This window comes from Mixophyes fleayi, chromosome 12 (assembly GCF_038048845.1).
Source record: "Mixophyes fleayi isolate aMixFle1 chromosome 12, aMixFle1.hap1, whole genome shotgun sequence".
Taxonomy (NCBI): domain Eukaryota; kingdom Metazoa; phylum Chordata; class Amphibia; order Anura; family Limnodynastidae; genus Mixophyes; species Mixophyes fleayi.
In genome coordinates, this window is record NC_134413.1 from 46,219,868 (window position 1) to 46,239,516 (window position 19,649).

Below are 19,649 nucleotides of genomic sequence, written 5' to 3' on the forward strand. Positions count from 1 at the left end.
GAGGGGTTAAAAAACGGGGAAGCAGCATGACAGAGGGGTTAAAAAATGAGGGGGGGCACAGAGGGGTTAAAAAACGGGGAAGCAGCATGTCAGAGGGGTTAAAAATGGGGAAGCAGCATGATAAAGGGGTTAAAAAATGAGGGGGAGCACAGAGGGGTTAAAAAACGGGAAAGCAGCATGTCATAGGGGTTAAAAAACGGGGGGAGGGGGGGGCAGCATGACAGAGGGGTTAAAAAATGAGGGGGGCACAAAAGGGTTAAAAAACGGGGGGGCAGCATGACAGTGGGGTTAAAAACGGGGAAGCAGCATGTCAGAGGGGTTAAAAAATGAGGGGAGCACAGAGGGGTTAAAAAACGGGAAAGCAGCATGTCAGAGGGGTTAAAAAATAAGCGGGAGCACAGAGGGGTTAAAAAATGGGAAAGCAGCATGTCAGAGGGGTTAAAAAATGAGGGGGAGCACAGAGGGGTTAAAAAACGGGAAAGCAGCATGACAGAGGGGTTAAAAAATGAGAGGGGCACAGATGGGTTAAAAAACAGGGCAGCATGGCACAGTGGGGTTAAAAAGGGGGGAGGCATGGCACAGTGGGATTGAAAAAGGGGGGGGAGCAGCATAGTATAGTCTGATGAAGGGGAGCCAGATGAAGGGGGCAAAAGCAGCATGGAGGGCACAGTGTGATCATAAGGCATGGTGATGATGAAGGGGCACATTATTGTAATATTGGAGCTGGAGGAAGGCCTAATTATTAATCGTGGATGGTATTGATTTAACGCCAGGGTTGTTTGGAATTATCCAAATGTAGCTATTTTTTTCCAAATAGGGCCCCCAGCATTCCAGGATCCGGACAAGCCGCAACTAAAGAAACATGCAGCAACAAGTGGTGAAAGTGAGAAGAACAGGTAGGAGAGAGCAGGACAGTATGTGAAATGTTGTGATTCTAGTAGGGACAATGTCAATTTTTGGTGAGTGTTGTGCCCAATGTAAGGTGGAGGCTAAGACTGAACTCTTTGTGTACACACTGCATTTTTTTTATACTACATTTTGGTGCTAGATGTCCTGAAAGTCAGGAGTGCTTGGACATATGTGATGCTCGGGCGAATAGAGAGCCTAGTGATTTTGATGTGTTAGCTACGCCCCAATGTCGCATTTGCCACGCCCCCAAATGCATGAGCACACCTCTGAAATTTTTACCCTGCTCAACTATGAGGGGGGCCCCATGAATTTATTGTACCGGGGCCCTGAATTCCTCTTGGCAGCCCTGGTTCCAGGCCCCCGACCTGCCACTAGGTGTAACACAGGATACTGAACACAGTAGGAGAAGGAATAAGCAACTGACAACAATCAGAGAAATCCCCTTCTATTACGAGATTGAGAGTGTCACGTTGCGAGATTAGCTGGACCAGTGACCAAAAAATATCTGGTTGCGTCATAATGGGGTCATATATGTTCTAGAAGGTAAATTTAGTGTCAATGATCTGTAGTGGACCAGCAAACGGTGGCCGTCAGGATCCGTGACCAAAACAGTGTTTTGAATGTGTACAGTACACTTCTTATTAACACAAAACCATGTAACAAATATGTTACACAATACAGTCTCTATAACAATGCAACCTTTATAAATATATTAACAAGCCCAGTTCTAAACTTATTAAACTACATAACCAGCATTATAAATATTCTTATTAAATCTCCAATAATACGATACTTACAAACATTTCTTTATCTAGTGGCGATTACACATTATCCTCTTTATATATGTTCCACAACTTCCCTTAGAGGTGTCACGAGCCGCTGCATTAGCCGCAGTTGCCCAAATCTTACCTGAGCTGCTGCGCTGTTGCAGCAGCTCATACTACCGTCCCGGCTGTTGCTTAGGCACCCGGAACACCACTTCATCCCCTCTACACTTCAGTTTTCTCCCACCTCAGCCATTTGACAGGCAACCAGGGCATGCGATTGAGACTGCAGACACATGACTGCAGTCTCCTGTAAACTTCTGGGGTTGTGAACCCTCCCCCTTCTGATTGGTCCTCCATTGTTTAAAAGGCAGGCAGGGCTTAGCCTCCCTGCTGGTTATAGAGCTTTTGTCCTGTAATTGCTGTGCCTGCTCTTAGTCTGATATCCAGGGCTGCCAAGAGAAATTCAAGGCCCCAGTACAACAAATTCATGGGGCCCCCCTTATAATCGAGGAAGGAAAAAAAATTTGCGCTGCCGCTAGGCGTCGCAAAATTTTTCAGGGGTGTGGTCACACAATTGGGGGTGTGGCTATGCACCATTAGGCGTGGCTAGCACATCAAAATCACTAAGTCCTGAATTCACCAGACCGTGACATTTGTACAAGCACTCCTGACTTTCAGGACATCTAGCACCCTTGTGTAGTATAGGAAGAATGCAGTGTGTACAGAAAGAGTTCAGTCTTGGCCTGCGCCCACTGGGCTCACCAAACACTCACCAAACATTGGTATTGTCCCTACTAGAATCACAACATTTCACACACTATGCTGCTCTGTCCTACCTGTTCTTCTCACTTTTACCACATATGGCTGCTGGTTTCTTTAGTTGCGGCTTGTCCGGGTCCTGGAAAGTTGGAGGACCTATTTGGAAAAAAAAATGGCTACATTTAGAAAATTACAGCCAGCCCCACCGTTAAATTAATAGCATCCATGATTAATAATTAGGCCTTCCTCCAGCCCCAACATTAAAATAGTATTCCCATTACCCTGCAAACAAAATAGCAACCATTAATTAGCCACCATCTACCTCACACACACTGCATTTCCAAAAGCTCTGTGCCATCACACACACATTACTGTGCCCCTTTATCATCACCACGCTATGCCCCCTTATGATCACACTGCGCCCTCCATGCTGCCTTTGCCCCTTTCTTCATCCCTCTGTGCCATGCTATCATTGTCCCTCTTTTCTTTAACCCCCTGTGCCATGCTGCTGTAGTCCCTCTTTTCTTTAACCCCCTGTGCCATGCTGCTTTTGTCCCTCTTTTCTTTAACCCACTGTGCCATGCTGCTTTTGTCCCTCCTTTCTTTAACCCCCTGTGCCATGCTGCTTTTGTCCCTCTTTTCTTTAACCCCCTGTGCCATGCTGCTTTTGTCCCTCTTTTCTTTATCCCCCTGTGCCATGCTGCTTTTGTCCCTCTTTTCTTTAACCTCCTGCGCCATGCGGCTTTTGTCCCTCCTTTCTTTAACCCCCTGTGCCATGCTTCTTTTGTCCCTCCTTTCTTTAACACCCTGTGCCATGCTGTTTTTGTCCCTCCTTTCTTTAACCCCCTGTGCCATGCTGCTTTTGTCCCTCCTTTCTTTAATCCCCTGTGCCTCTCTGCATTTCTCCTTCCTCTCTTTAACCCCCAGTGCCATGCTGCTTTTGTCCCTCTTTTCTTTAACCCCCTGTGCCATGCTGCTTTTGTCCCTCTTTTCTTTAACCCCCTGTGCCATGCAGCTTTTGTCCCTATTTTCTTTAACCCCCTGTGCCATGCTGCTTTTGTCCCTCTTTTCTTTATCCCCCTGTGCCATGCTGCTTTTGTCCCTCTTTTCTTTAACCTCTTGCGCCATGCAGTTTTTGACCCTCCTTTCTTTAACCCCCTGTGCCATGCTGCTTTTGTCCCTCCTTTCTTTAACCCCCTGTGCCATGCTTCTTTTATCCCTCCTTTCTTTAACACCCTGTGCCATGCTGTTTTTGTCCCTCCTTTCTTTAACCCCCTGTGCCATGCTGCTTTTGTCCCTCCTTTCTTTAACCCCCTGTGCCTCTCTGCGTTTCTCCTTCCTCTCTTTAACCCCCAGTGCCATGCTGCTTTTGTCCCTCTTTTTTTTTTAACCCCCTGTGTCATGCTACTTTTGTCCCTCTTTTCTTTAACCCCCTGTGCCATGCTGCTTTTGTCCCTCCTTTCTTTAACCCCCTGTGCCATGCTGCTTTTGTCCCTCCTTTCTTTAACCCCCTGTGCCATGCTGCTTTTGTCCCTCTTTTCTTTAACCCCCTGTGCCATGCGGCTTTTGTCCCTCTTTTCTTTATCCCCCTGTGCCATGCTTCTTTTGTCCCTCCTTTCTTTAACCCCCTGTGCCATGCTTCTTTTGTCCCTCCTTTCTTTAACCCCCTGTGCCATGCTGCTTTTGTCCCTCCTTTCTTTAACCCCCTGTGCCTCTCTGCGTTTCTCCTTCCTCTCTTTAACCCCCAGTGCCATGCTGCTTTTGTCCCTCTTTTCTTTAACCCCTCTGTGCCATGCTGCCCCCCCTGTTTTTTAACCCCTCTGTGTCATGCTGCCCCCCCCCATTTTTTAACACCTCTGTGCCCCCCTCATTTTTTAACCCCTCTGTCCCCCCCCCCGCTTTCCTCCCTTCACTTACCTTTTCTTCTCTCTTCCTGCTTGGTCTTCTCTGCTGCTCTGTGCTCCATTGCTCCAGACTGACTGAATGCTGGGCGTGACATGATGATGTCACACCTGGCATCCAGACAGTCTGAATGGAGCACAGAGCAGCAGAGAGGAGGGACGCCATTGCCGCGATCACGTGAGTATGGTTTTTTTTTAACTGCCCTGCTCCCCCCACCAACAACCGAGCCCCCCCCGCCACCATACCCATCCCCCCCGCCGCAAAAAAACTAAATAAAAAAAAAATCTTCGGCGCAAGGGCCCGGGTCGGGCCCCCTGACATGCCTGGGCCCGGGTAATTAGTACCCGCCCCCCCCCCTTCTTGGCAGCCCTGCTGATATCCTGTTGTTTGATCACTTGCTACCCGACTCTGGATTTGTTTCCTGGACCACTCTTGTTAGCTACCTGCCTTTAACCCTTTTTCTTTGTACCTGGACTATTTTTGTTTGCTCTTTGCCCCCATCTTTCCAGCCTGAGTTTGGAATCTCCCTGTTTGCTTGTGACCTTCACCCTTTTGGACTGACTTTGGTTACTCCTTGCCCTCACCCCTAGAGTTGCTCTTCAGCCTCCTACTCCTTGCTACCTATCCCTTCCACTAAAGCATTTACTACTCTGAGTGTAAGTCCTGGGGGCTTTCAAGTACCTGTGAGAATATCCATCTCTACGGGAAAGGTGCTAAAGGTGAAAATATCTGCTCCTGTTCTAAAAGTTTATGCAGGGTTCTGGGGAACCCTAACATTGGGGAGGGTACAGTCTACAACACCAGCTCTATAATAGGAACAATCTTATTTAACTTATCTTATTTAACTTGCATCTTCCTAAATAAAAATATCTAACAATATATCTTACTATTCAATCACAAAATAACAATTCTAAAAAGCTAGCCCGCATAGCCCATGGCTCTGTCAGCGATCTATAATCATGTGTAGCTCTAAAACAAACTTCCTACAATTTCACTTCCTCGCAAAAAATGTAAATCCATATTCTAACATCTGCAAACCAAAGACATCTATTTTACTTCCTTAGTCACTATGGGTCACCTGAGTCATTAAGGCACATATCTGCCTTTTTTGAGCGTATCGTCCGCAAAATCCAACTGCTCATGTGCAGAACTGGGACATACATCCGTCAACAAAGGCAATGCCACTGCATATGCGGGCGCAAGGGACATTTACTACAGTCTACGATTTTGCGGAGTAAACGGGGCGGGGACGGGGCTTGTGGCCATACTTATTTTACACTGAGGGGCTTCCGTGCAGCAATGTCCAAGTAAGATTAAGGCACACGCATGAGTAAGCGGGGTTCGAGGTATAAAGTCTACATCTGCTAGTGGTTTACTTGAAATGCCCACTGTCAGTCGTAAACACACACAGATGCACACCGTGCGTCATCTAATGGAAATGTGAACTTTGCTATCTTTACATGCATAGACTCCTCTTATTAAACACCACTATATTTAGACACAGTTCGAGCATGTTTATAATGTTGCCATTTTGCCAAAGTGGATTTTTCTGAGATTAATGGAACTACATTGAATTAGCTAGGTATTTATTTTCTTCCACCAATACATTTTTTTTAAAAAAAAATTGTTCCTCGAACATTTATATCCTATTAATGTTTTTTTCAATATTATGTGCCTGTTATTTGCCTGTTAAATAGTAGTTAAAGTCCTGTTATTTGCCTGTTAAATAGTATCAGGAAGTCACCTACAACTCAGCGCAAACACTAGGGGGTAAATGTATCAAGCTGAGAGTTTTTCGGCGGGTTTGAAAAGTGGAGATGTTGCCTATAGCAACCAATCAGATTTTAGCTGTCATTTTGTAGAATGTACTAAATAAATAATAGCTAGAATCTGATTGGTTTTTCAAACACGCCGGAAAACTCTCAGCTTGATACATTTACCCCTAGATCGGTTGTACAGCAGGCATTTGGCCTTTTAAACGCCAGATTCCTCTGTCTTGACTGGTATGGTGGTGCTGTTATGCCAGCTACTTTGCCTATAAGTCATTATTGGTATTTGTAACGAAAAAATTACAAACATAAATGTAAAGTATAACATCAAATCATTTATTTATAAATTGTAGCAAACTTCACGAAAAAAATAATAGCCATGTGCTATAACTCGGGATAAAAAAAAAGAAAAACGAAAATTATTTGGATTTCCGTGGACTCTTTGCTCTTGTTGGCAGTTTTGAGGGTGGTTTGGTTACCAGTGATGTTGTAGGCAACAGTGTGGAAAAAGCAGAAGCCAGTGGACCAGCAGAGAGTGGGGGTGCAGCAGAGAGTGGAGATGCAGCAGACTTCGATTGAGTGGCATGGGGTAAGAGATGGCAGAGGGGGCAGAGATGACAGAGGGGGCAGAGGGGGCAGGGTTAGATTGATATGTTTGGTATTGGTGATATATGGGCTGATTTCCAAAATAAGGGTTGTGATAAATGTTGTTTGTGGAGAATGGATTTCTGGGAAACCAATCAATTTGGCCTGGAGAAGGGAGTGGTGCTGGATTGTAAAACTGGTGAGGGTAAGAATGTTGCATTTGGATAGGAATTTGTGGCTAAGTCTCCGGTGGGGTGAAGTAGGGACAATGGATTGGACTGAAATTTGGGGAGAAAGAAGAAGGAGAGGATACATGGGAAATTGGTGCTGGCAGGTTTGTAGTGATATATTGGGCAATAAGGTCAGTTAGACTGGTGAGGGTAGTGTTTATTGTGGTCAAATTACTTTCCAAATTGTACTCCATACAGTGAAGATAGTGTTGATGGTGGTCAGGATACTCTGTAAACTGTGCTCCATACTGGTGAGGGTATTGCTTATTTCCTTGGTGTTGTGCTGAATTGTGAGGTTGGATTCAATAAGATTTTGATAGCATTCGAGCAGTGAATCCTGGATACTGACTTCTGCTTCCTCTTCTATCTGATGCTCTTCAACATCAGGTGGCCTACTTCACTTGTTCATCCTCTAAAGTATCTGCCTGACTGTTAGGAACCCCTCTAGCCGGTACAGCACAACCCGGAGTCTGCTCTGCCAGTCAGGTGTTCACTGGAGCCCCTAGTGGTGGGGACAGACTTGGCCGCAGACTAGCAGAGGGTCGTGAAGTGTGTACCGACTAGGGGGAACCCAGGTAAGCGGGGTGAAGTCCAGGCAAGGGTCAAGGGCCGGCAGCAGACAGGGAATCCAAAACACGATCCAGGGTCAAGGGTCACAAGCACGGTAGCAAGGTCCAGATACAGTCAAGAAGGTCAGGGTCACAGGATACACAGGCAGGGTCAAATCCAGGCAAGGGGTCATACACAGGTAATCAGTCCAAACAGGTTTTCACCAATACTAACAGGAGCAGGAGCAGGTTAGCTGACAGGCAGACTGGACGCTATAACCGGCAGGGAGGCTAAGCCCTCCCTGCCTTATATACAGACTTTGGCCAATCAGGGCTTAGCCCTGCAACACATCACAGCCCATGCCCCAACAATAATTAGCCCACAGGCTATCTTAGCGCATGCACCCGGCTGCCTCACTTGCCGGGGCGCACCGCTTGTTACACTCGGCGTCCGGCCATTGCCTTGGCAACAGTCGGGCCCGAGAACCGGAAGTGACGCCCCGGTTGTCATGGAGACGGCCGGGACGTTCACTAGGAACAGGAAGTGAGTCGTGGCGGTGGCCGAGGCCGCCGCGGCTCCTGACACTGACCACCTAGAAACTAAATTTAAAAAAAAAAGAAAATAGTCAGAGGAAACTATTAGCATCATCTTAAATTACTGTGTGGTAACAAATTACTCAGATAATTGTATGTGTGAATTGAAAAAGTTAGCTTTATTACATCTTACTGTATCCACTAGCATATATATGACTTTTTTTTGTTTGTTTGTTTGGGCCAAAAAAGGTAATTTTTCTTAAAGCCATTCAAATTTACCTATTGGTGTTAGAGGCTCCAAAAGGGGTGGTCTTCGTCTGGATAATGCCATGCTCTGAAGGGGATTGAGATCAGAAAGAACTAGGGGACCACCACCTTTTGTATGAGCCTGCCTGAGGTGGTCTTAGGGCTAGATTTACTAAGCTGCGGGTTTGAAAAAGTGGGGATGTTGCCTATAGCAACCAATCAGATTCTAGCTATCATTTTGTAGAATGTACTAAATAAATGAAAGCTAGAATCTGATTGGTTGCTATAGGCAACATCCCCACTTTTTCAAACCCGCAGCTTAGTAAATCTAGCCCTTAAAGTCTTGCCACCTGAGAGAAAATATCTAAGAAAACAATGTTGAAAATAAAAATAATACCTTCCATCAATGTTTAAAAACAATTAACAATATCTCTTAACTAGTGGGCCACAATAAAAAAAACTTTTGTTGACCTCAGTCACCGCTTGTCTTTTAGGAGCCATGACATTGACCTGCGTCGTTATTTCCTCCCAAATTCTATGTTTGGACAGTGCTGAGAGCTGGCGACTGGTAGAGTGGAATCTCTTCGGCTGAATGATTCATTCTCCAGCTGTTTTATAGTGGATGCAGGTAAATTCTCCTGCGCAAGGCGAAGTAAGTCTGGTTAAGCATTGTCACACCCCTAATTGCCTGTATAAACCTGGATATACCAGTTTATTTAATTGACAGCTGAGTCAGCCATCTTACAAATGGTATCAAAGTGTTCCGCGAGTAATGTGCAGACGCACCTACGTGCAGTAAGAACCAATAGGTGTGCAGGACGGTGAAAATTCTCATTCACTTGCAAACATGCAGTCTGCCACGTTCGCTCGTGCTGAACTGCAGGTCCTGACAGCAACACTTGATCGTTGCTTTCAGCCTGCAGCTCAGTATGTCAGTAACGAGCAAAAGCTCAACGCCCCCTGGGCAGTCCGCAGGCGGCTGTGTTTAGAATTTGGCACACGCCGCTCCATCATACTGCGATGGAGCAATTTGAGGAGGAGACAGACCAAGCTCCTCGCAGAACTGAAAGCTGAATTGATAGGAGTAAGTTCAGTTAATTTAAACACACTCTGTCATATTTAATGACTTAACCGTTATATCTGGACCATTAAAAAACAAGATTTCTTCTAATAAAATTCAGTGGTCAAAGTCCAACACCTGCTAGGTCATAGTGATGTATGTGATTAACTATATGATTCATATAAACCTCCCATGTCAAGTCCATATGAAAGTGGTGTAGAGGTGTGTTTATTTGGCCAATGATGGTCCATGTGTGGTATAGGATATTTCACATTGCAAGCTAACATTATCTGGATGTTTCTATATATGTTTGAGACAGAAAAAATATTGAAATTTAAACTAATGGGTCATATTGACTCTATTAGAATGCCTCCATATCCACCGCCGGCAGGAGGAGGAGGCTACCCAGAAGGAGGGCCTGGAGACCCAGGAGGCCCAATTGTTTTTAGGGGTCCCCTTTACTTTTTTTTAACATTGCAAATACAACAGGCTAAGGGTAAACCACAGGTGCTAGTTGTAGAAAATATTATGATTTTGTAATGTAGTAAAATTTAATTTTTTTTATTTAGCCAGCATAAAAGTGTGGCCCTCTGAAACTGTTTTAGAAAAAATGTTATTTACCCTACACCTGGTCACAGTTTACAGTTCCATAGGGGACTGACATCATGGACCTAATAAATTATGGAGGAAAACATCCACCACACACAATATATATCAACATGTGCCTCCAAAATAAAATATACTTCGGAAGATTTGGGTAGGAATTTCTGCCGGTAGAAATACCAACGGAAATATTAACGACATTAAAATCCCATCAGGCATACTCCTGTCATGTAAATTTCACTGACATGGATAAAATTCTGATTGCCGACAGTGAAAATGCCAACAGTCACAATGCTGGCATTAAAACGGCAATGCCGTCAGACCAGCTGGTGCTACACAGTGATAAAAATAAATAAATAAAGAGCGGAGGAAAAGCGTAGTCCCCTTCCCTCTCAGTCCTATTAAACCTAGGGCTGGTGGGAGGAAAATTGGGGGGGGGACAAACAGCATGGGGTCCCCCCGATTCTCATCCAACCAGGCCTAGGCTTAGTCAGTCAGGGCTGGTGCCACCATAGCAGGGGAACTTGCAGCAGGGGGTTCCCCTGCCATGTTGCCAAGCAGCCCCAGGCTGGTCAACATGGGGCTGGATTTGCTAGGGAGTTGGCATCCCCCCAAAAAATGCAGGCCCCCTCCCTAGTGGTACCCATCCCCGTGCTCAAAGCATAGAGCTTTTCCCACACCACTGGGTGGTGGCTGTGGGATAATTGAAGTGTTAAATAACAACTCTAATGTTGCCAGTCTAGGGCTGGTAAGAGGAAAATCAGGGGGACAAACAGCATTGGGTCCCCTCTATTTTACTCCAACCAGCCGGGGTTGATGGCACCATAGCAGGTGAACTCGCAGCTGGGGTCCCCCTACCATGATGCCAACCAGCCCAGGCAGGAGTTGGGATAGCAAAAAAAATGTAGGCCCCCTCCCTAGGGGTACCCAGTCCCATGCTGACAGCACTAGAACCCACGCATCTCCCCTGTGGATGCTGCTTTGTCTTCTGTAGATCCTGCCTGTTAAGGGTTAAGCTTCCATCATTACATCAGGATCTTGATCACCTGTGGCTGGCCATTAAGAGACCACCTTTCCCTACATGCTGTGCCAGTTCATCAATTGTCTTTGCTGCTGCTGTTTCCTTAGTGTAACTCCTTTGTTCTTATCCTGACCGATTTACTAGTACTGAATCTGACACTTTTAGGGCAGAACAGTGGCCTAGTGGTTAGCACTTCTGCCTCACAGCACTGGGGTCATGAGTTCGATTTCCGACCATGGCCTTATCTGTGTGGAGTTTGTATGTTCTCCTTGTGTTTGTGTGGGTTTCCTCCGGGCGCTCCAGTTTCCGCCCACACTCCAAAAACATAAAGGTAGGTTAAATTGCTGCTATCAAAATTGACACTATTGTCTCCCTCTCTGTCTGTCTGTCTGTGTGTGAGTGTGTGTCTATATTCGGGAATATAGACTGTAAGCTCCAGTGGGGCAGGGACTGATGTGAATGGGTTCTCTGTACAGCGCTGCAGAATTAGTGACGCTATATAAATAAATGATGATGATGATGATGATGATTCTTGCTTGTCCCTCTGTTATACACCTCATCTTATGACCCAGACCCAGCTTTGTTTTAATTTCGCACCTGCTTTCTCCTTGGTATCATTGTGGACTTCTGACTTATGACCCCTGGCTTGTCTGACCCTCCTCTGTCCTCCAGTGCCTCATGCCTCCTGGTTAACCTGGACTTCCATACTACCTGTGCCTGCAGACTATCACTACTACCTGGTAAGCAGGTGTCTTTTTGCCTGCACTTCACCTGTAACATCTGCAATCCACCGTTTAACTGGGAAAACCAGAGTATCTAGCTTCTCTGGTTTTTCTGGCAAACCAGACACCCAGTAGCTACAGTCCACAGTATAACTTGGAATACCAGGCTCTTCCGCTTCCCAGCCTAACCTGCTTACTAACTGATGTCTAACCCATTCCTGCAGTAAAACTGTTGGGCCAGGTTTCCAGTACTCTTTTCCTTAGCTACCTGGGTATCCTAGAATTCTGTTTTCACTGTTTCTATGACCTGTGCTGCAAATAAACCACTTCATTCCACTTCAAACCACTTCATTCCATTTCACATTACTCTCCGTGGTGATTCATACTAAGAATCCTGACAGGTTATAATTAACTTATACCTAGTGTTTAGTAATGAAAAATTATTCATTGAATAGACATGATTTTCAATACTTAACTTCTAGTACTTCTAACAGGGTTGTACCAATTAAAAACATTTTACAGAGAATATTGTGAATTTTCCATATCTATTTACTGCCTAATCTATAGGATGAAAATCTCCCCTTATTATCCTGGGGTTCTCATATCTGTACCTTACACAGTTTGTATAACTTTTATTTTTTTAATTTATTTTTTTCATGTACCTTAGACATTGTTTTGATTTAAAGTGATAAATCATTTATCAGTTCTTGCATCACTATTTATGATGTTATCGTTACATATATCAGAGATGTGTACTGAACCCATGTTTTGGTTTTGGCACTAAAATGTGTTCATGTTTTGGTTTGTAACTGGTTTTAGCGTAAATCATCAGCCATCCTATCTCCATATGTTTTTTTGCCAAGGCCAGTTCTGTCCTCTCAGAATGTGGCCCTTCAATTGCATTGTCAAGACAGATTTTTTTGGGCAACATACTCAGAGCCGTAGGAAAGTAAATTTTCATGGGAAGGCAAAACGCCAAAGGCTACTATAGGGCTTGGAGTCCCTTTTTCTTGTGTTTTGTATCTCATTTTACAACTATTGTAACAGTGACTGTAGATATACAAAGACTCCCAATCCTATGTAATTTCTTGTCAGTGTTTCAGGGGTTGGCCAAAAATGTATTCATACATTATTAAATAAATATTATTATTAATATTAATTACCAATTAGTACAATAGCTGTTAGAAACATAGATAAATTCAATTGTTCATCTTAAAAATTTACATTTTTCATAGTCATTAACCTAGTTTTTATTCAGATTTTGTTGACAGCCGAATCTCATTTGATTGGGGATATTTTTAAATCTATAGTCACTGCTTCACTGGTTATGGTATGTGCTATAAATTTAAATTGCTATATCTCATGTTTGTTACTGGACGCACCACACGAAATTCAGGATAAAATTAATTGAATAGTTGTTCATCATCAATGCAGGTTGTTTATAAAATGTTTATGAATGCAACACTTAGGGCTAGATTTACTAAGCTGCGGGTTTGAAAAAGTGGGGATGTTGCCTATAGCAACCAATTAGATTCTAGCTGTCATTTATTTAGTACCCTCTACAAAATGAAAGCTAGAATCTGATTGGTTGCTATAGGCAACATCCCCACTTTTTCAAAACCGCAGCTTAGTAAATCTAGCCCTTAGAGTTATTTTAAATAAACAAATCATTTATTCAGTATTAAATCTATACTAAGATAATCTATATTAAAGAACATTTGGTAGATATACTAAGACAATCTATCACTTAAATAAGTTTCACAAGTTTAGAATAGACACCATGACTTCAGGAAGTAGCATTAAGGCTTTTGTGTAGAAGTTCATGAGGGGCAAAGCACAGTCTTTGCCCACCAAACATAAATCATTGGGGAGGGAACTGCTTGCTCTGCCCCCCTAGTTCCTACAACCCTGTACATACTTACTTGTGTGGGAAGGGCAACTATTGGCCTATCTGAACTGACTGTTTTACATATTTCTTACACTTCACTAATAGAACATATAAATATTATTTATATACATGGGTCTTGAGGACTGCCTTCACCGTAAATTTCGGACACTCCCCTTTACCCCAGGGTTGTGTAAGGTGAGGGTTCCACTCCCACCACCACTGCATTTTCAGGTAACCTACAGGCCCTCTATCCCGGAGGCTTAGGCACCTCAGGCTCCAGGTGACCCACCCATTCAGGGCATTCCGAACCAACCGTACTAGTTCAGATATTATACTTGAGCTTAGCTAAAAGGTTGAATCGAGATTGACATTCTAATCTCCAGCTTGACACAGAAACTGGATGTAGATATACATGGCATATATATCAAAGTTTTCTTGCTTCATTTACAAGGGCAACATTACGATCTACCTTACTCGTAACATATAAGGAAAAAGGTATTTGAAAGCGCCACCCTTGGCTACAGATGAATACTCTGCCCATTGAGAAGTGCAAATTACTAGTATTTGAAATTTTTAGTGTGGGTGCAGGTCACCTTTGTCTATTTACTTTTATAAGTGTCTAACTCTATTCATTCAGACCACTGTCCATCCAATGAGCTCTGCCTGTTACTGTAGCTTCAGTGTCTATAATGGATGCCCTGTAACATTCAAAATGTACTGTGTGCGTAGTCTTTGAAGTTTTGTAGTATGGATGCAGGCGTCCTTCGTTTATTTATTTAGCGACAGCAAATTACGTAGCGCTTTACAATTGGGTATATCCTAACACAAGTTAGTTTTTGGACTCCTGAATATACTTTGTGGGGCCGGTCACAGCTGAACATCCTTGCAGCCCAAGGCAGCATTTTGAATGCCTATACAGTTATATAGAAATATGAGCTTCAAAGGAAAATGTATTCATAGTTCATATTTTGGGAAATCCGAGTGGCACTCCATAGAGAGGCGCAGAAATCACAGCAGAGTTGTGAATGACAGGTAGGGGTGGTATCTGGGAACAGGTAAAATCACAAAACTTTGGAAAAGGTATGTCACATTATCAAAATTTCATCATGTATGGTATCAAAAGATGGACAAAGTCATATGGGATTTATTAATAATAAAATTGGGTCTATGTGAAGCTCCAGAGAAAAGTCAGGTCACATAGTAAAATTGAGAAGTAAATCAGACAACATGCAAATGGTGATTAAAAAAGTGTCACATGCAACAACCCCCTGGGGGCACAAAGAGATGTGGAAGTGTCTTTAAAAGGATGAGACCAGGTACAGCAAAATGTCACTTTTTGGGAAATCAATTCACATTGAAAAGTTGTCCATCCTCCTTGCCAATTTTCCATAGCACAGAGTATGCAATTAATGTAAGTGATACTCTGAACATAACCCTATCACGGTCTTTGATGGTAGCAGGTCTTTACAATGCGAATCCTAGGGCTCGTACAGTTTGGCACTACTCCAGCAGGACGCGGTGTTCACCAGGAACCGCCGCAAAGCAGTATGGTCTTAGCTGCGTCTGCTCGCAGGTCGCGGCCCCTGCTACAGTGCTGAGTGAGGCCCTTTGGGAATGCAGGAGGATAGTGGGGATAGAAGCTCAGAAGACCAGAAGAATAGTAGATACTTGGTTGGAGCGTCAGCTCACTAGAAAAACAGAATAGTAGGTACTTGATTGAAGCATCAGCTCCGTAGATAAGATAATAGCAGGTTCCTGATTGGAGCGTCAGCTCACTAGACAAGATAGTAGCAGGTTCCTGATTGGAGCGTCGGCTCACTAGACAAGGTAATAGCAGGTTCTTGATTGGAGCGTCAGCTCACCAGACAAATAGAATAGTATATACTTGATAGAAGCGTCAGCTCACCAGACAAGATAGTAGCAGGTTCCTGATTGGAACGTCAGCTCACTAGACAAGATAATGGCCGGTCCTTGAATGAAGCGTCAGCTCACCAGACAAGATAACAGCCGGTCCTTGATTGAAGCATCAGCTCACCAGACAAGATAATAGCCGGTCCTTGATTGAAGCGTCAGCTCACCAGACAAGATAATAACAGGGAGAGCAGTCACAACAGGTACTCAGGGGCAACTGAGGAACAGGCACTGAATGAATGGAGGAAGTGCCTTTTGTATTTAGCGCCAGGATTGCCTGGCCAATGGGGAAGCTGTCATAGGTGTTATAAGTTGCGGGTCTGCGACGCAGACCCGAATCCAAGATGGCGGTGCCCGGGACGGAGCGGACAGCCGGAGCCAGGTAAGTTTGCCGGGGGTCGGGTGGCCTGCCCGATACCCCGGCGTATGACAGTACCCCCCTTTAAAGACGGGCACCGCACGTCTACTGTGGGGTTTTGTAGGAAATTTTTTATGACATTTTTCCACCAAGCGAGGAGTGTGAACATCGGAAGCACGAACCCAGGAGCATTCCTCAGGACCAAAGCCCTTGCAGCCTACCAGGTATTTCAGGCAGCCTTTATAATACTTGGAATCTAGAATTTGTTTAAGTTCAAACTCCTCCTCTTGATGGGGCCTTCAGAATGACAGAAGAGGATACTGATGAGAATCGATTGATCTTCAGTGGTTTCAACAGCGAAACATGAAAAGAATTAGAAATACGGAGAGAAGCTGGTAAGCGTAACCTGAAGCAAACCGGATTAATGACTTGAGAGATAGTGTATGGGCCAATAAACTGTGGAGCCAGTTTCATGCAAGGAATTTTGAGGCGTTTATTCTTGGTGGAGAGCCACACCCGATCTCCAACTTTAAAGATGGGAAGGACCCGACGTTTCTTATCAGCAGCCAATTTGTAGCGTCTAGATGACTTCCTGAGACAAGTTCTTACTTGAGTCCATATGGAGCGAAAGTTGCGGTACAGTAGGTTTGCAGCAGGAACCTGAGTGGGTGGTAGGGACGTGAATTTAGGAAGAGGAGGGTGGTGCCCATAGACTACTAGAAAGGGAGATTTCGAGGTGGATTCATGGAAGGCATTGTTATGAGAAAATTCAGCCCACGGTAGAAGATCTCTCCAATTATCCTGATTAGCAGAGGAGAACATCCTGAGGTACGTTTCTAAATCCTGGTTCACCCGTTCAGTCTGCCCGTTGGATTGAGGATGGTAGGCAGAGGATAGATTCAACTTGATTCCCAATAGTTTGCAGAGGGACCTCCAGAATTTGGAAACAAATTGAACTCCACGGTCCGAGACTATTTCGAGAGGGCAGCCATGCAGACGGAATATCTCCTTAACGAAGTGGGATGCTAAAATGGGAGAGGAAGGAAGACCAGTAAGTGGGATGAAGTGGGCCATTTTAGAAAAGCGATCAACCACAACCCATATAACTGTATAATTCTTGCTTGGTGGAAGATCGGTTATAAAGTCCATACTGATATGGGTCCAAGGTTTCTGAGGAACTGGTATAGGAAGTAGTTGGCCAGCGGGACGTTGATGAGAAGATTTGTGTCACGCGCCGTCCCTGTGTCTCTTCCTCCACACAGGGACGGGCGCTCTCTTCCAGCAATAGACAAACGGTTCCTAGGCAACCGACCGTCACTTCCGGTTCCCGGCAGCTGCGCGTCCCGTTGCCTAGCAACGGGACGCGATCCTCAGTATCCGGCGGTGGTGTTCAGCGTCACCACCGCCGTAGGTAGTCCTGCCCCCTGTGTCCCATATATAAAGCAGACTCTGGCACATGATGAGTGCCAGAGTATTAGGTCATATCCTTGCTCCAGCGTTCCTGTGACTTTATATCTGTGACTCCTGTGTATTACCCGGCTTGTTTCCTATTCTGGGAGCACCATTCCTATTCTGTGCTCCCTGTGAATTGACCTCGGCTAGTGTGACCATTCTTCTGCGCTTCTGATACCTGACCCGGCTTGCTCCTGACTACGGACATTGGATTTCCCCTGTGGCATCTACTGATCTATCGGTTCTGACCTGGCCTGCCTGACACCGCTTCCATTCTATCGCTTCACTGGTTACTCCCTCTGAGGACCGCGACCTGCGTGTTCCCGCAGCTAAGACCATACTTCCTTGCGGGAGTTCCTGGTGAAAACCTGGAATACGTTAGACTCCGCGCCTCTTTGGTGAGTAGTGCCAAAACCAGTAAGAAATACTCCTGAATCGTGACAATTTGTTTTGTGTACAAATATTACATGAGGAGACAAAATCTTTGATATCGGAGTGTAGACTGGGCCACCAGTAATTTCTGGAAACTAATTCTGTGGTCTTGCGGATGCCCGAGTGATCAGAGAAAATGGTGGAACGGAAGTGTTTCAAGAGCTTATGGCGGAGTCCAGAAGATACAAAGGTTTTCCCATATGGAGGAACAGGAGACTCGAGCTGTGTAGCAGACACTAGACAGTTAGGGTTCAGGATAGGATGAGATGGTCGTCCTCCGAGAGCACGTGCATAGGAAATGCACGGGAGAGAGCGTCAGCTTTTTTAATTCTGTTCCCAGGCTTGAAGGTAATACGGAGCTCAAAGCGAGAAAAGAACAAGGACATCGTGCCTGTCTGGGGTTTAAGCACTGAGCAGTTTGGAGGTAAAGAAGATTTTTATGGTCGGTGAAGATTGTAACCGGGTGTCTTGCCCCGTGATTGCCCCTTCTAGAAGATACCGCCACTCCGACAGGGCCACTTTGATTGCCAGTAATTCTTTATCCCCTATGGCATAATTCTTCTCTGCTGGAAGGAACTTCCTAGAATAGAAGGCACAGGGATGGAATTGACCTTGGGGAGATTTTTAAGAGAGCACCGCTCCAATGCCCACATTTGAAGCATCGACCTCTAAAAGAATGGGGAAGAGGAGTCGGGTTGCCTGAGAATAGGTGCAGAAGCAAAGGCCCTTTTGAGGAAGTCAAAGGCGGCCGCAGCGGTTGAAGGCCATTATTTAGGGTTGGAACCATTCCGAGTAAGGGCCACAATGGGTGCGATTATGGTGGAGTAGCCCATGATAAAGCGCCTGTAATAATTGACGAAGCCAAGGAATCGCTGGATAGGTTTCAAACCCAATGGAAGGGGCCATTCCAAGATTGCCTTCACCTTGTCTGGGTCCATTTGTAGTCTAGCTCTGGATACAATGTAACCTAAGAACGGTATTTGGTCGAGTTCGAAGGAGCACTTCTCCAATTTGCAGAACAAGTGGTTTTGGCGTAGCTTGGAGAGGACCTCTGCTACATGGAGACGATGGGATGAGAGGTTAGAAGAAAAGATTAGAATGTCGTCTAAATACACAACGACACAAACATAGAGCAAGTCTCTGAATATCTCATTGATGAAACTTTGGAATACAGCAGGTGCGTTACATAGGCCAAACGGCATTACAAGATATTCGTAATGGCCATCACATGTATTGAATGCCGTTTTCCACTCGTCTCCGGCTCTGATCCGAATGAAATTATAGGCACCTCTTAAGTTTAGTTTGGTGAAGACACGAGCACCCTTGATGCGATCGAAGAGCTCAGTGATGAGTGGGATGGGATAACGGTTTTTTATTGTTACAGCATTCAATCCGTGATAGTCAATGCATGGCCTCAAAGATCCGTCCTTTTTTTTCCACAAAGAAAAAACCTGCTCCGGCAGGGGATGATGAAGGTCTGATAAAGCCACGTAGAAGGTTCTTCTTAACATACTCTGACATAGCGGAGGTCTCAGGTAATGATAGTGGGTATACTCGACCGCGAGGAGGAATCTTACCGGGCAGGAGTTCAATGGGACAGTCCCACGCACGATGGGGTGGCAGATGTTCAGAGCGAATTTTATCAAAGACATCCGAGAAGGAATGATAATGCTTGGGTAGAGTCGTGGGTTTAGGTGAAGTAGAGGTGGCCCGGAGAGGTTGAACTCGAGTAAAACACTTCTGGAAGCACTCCGGACCCCAAGAGAGAAGCTGAGAAGTAGACCAATCTACCTGGTAGTCCCAGGATGATGGGAGTCATGGTAGAGGGAAGCACATGGAATGTGATTTCTTCACGATGAAGCGCTCCAACCTGCCGGACGACAGGTTTGGTACGGAGTTCCACAATACCATTAGCAATTCGGGACCCATCTATGGCTGTGATGGAAACTGGAA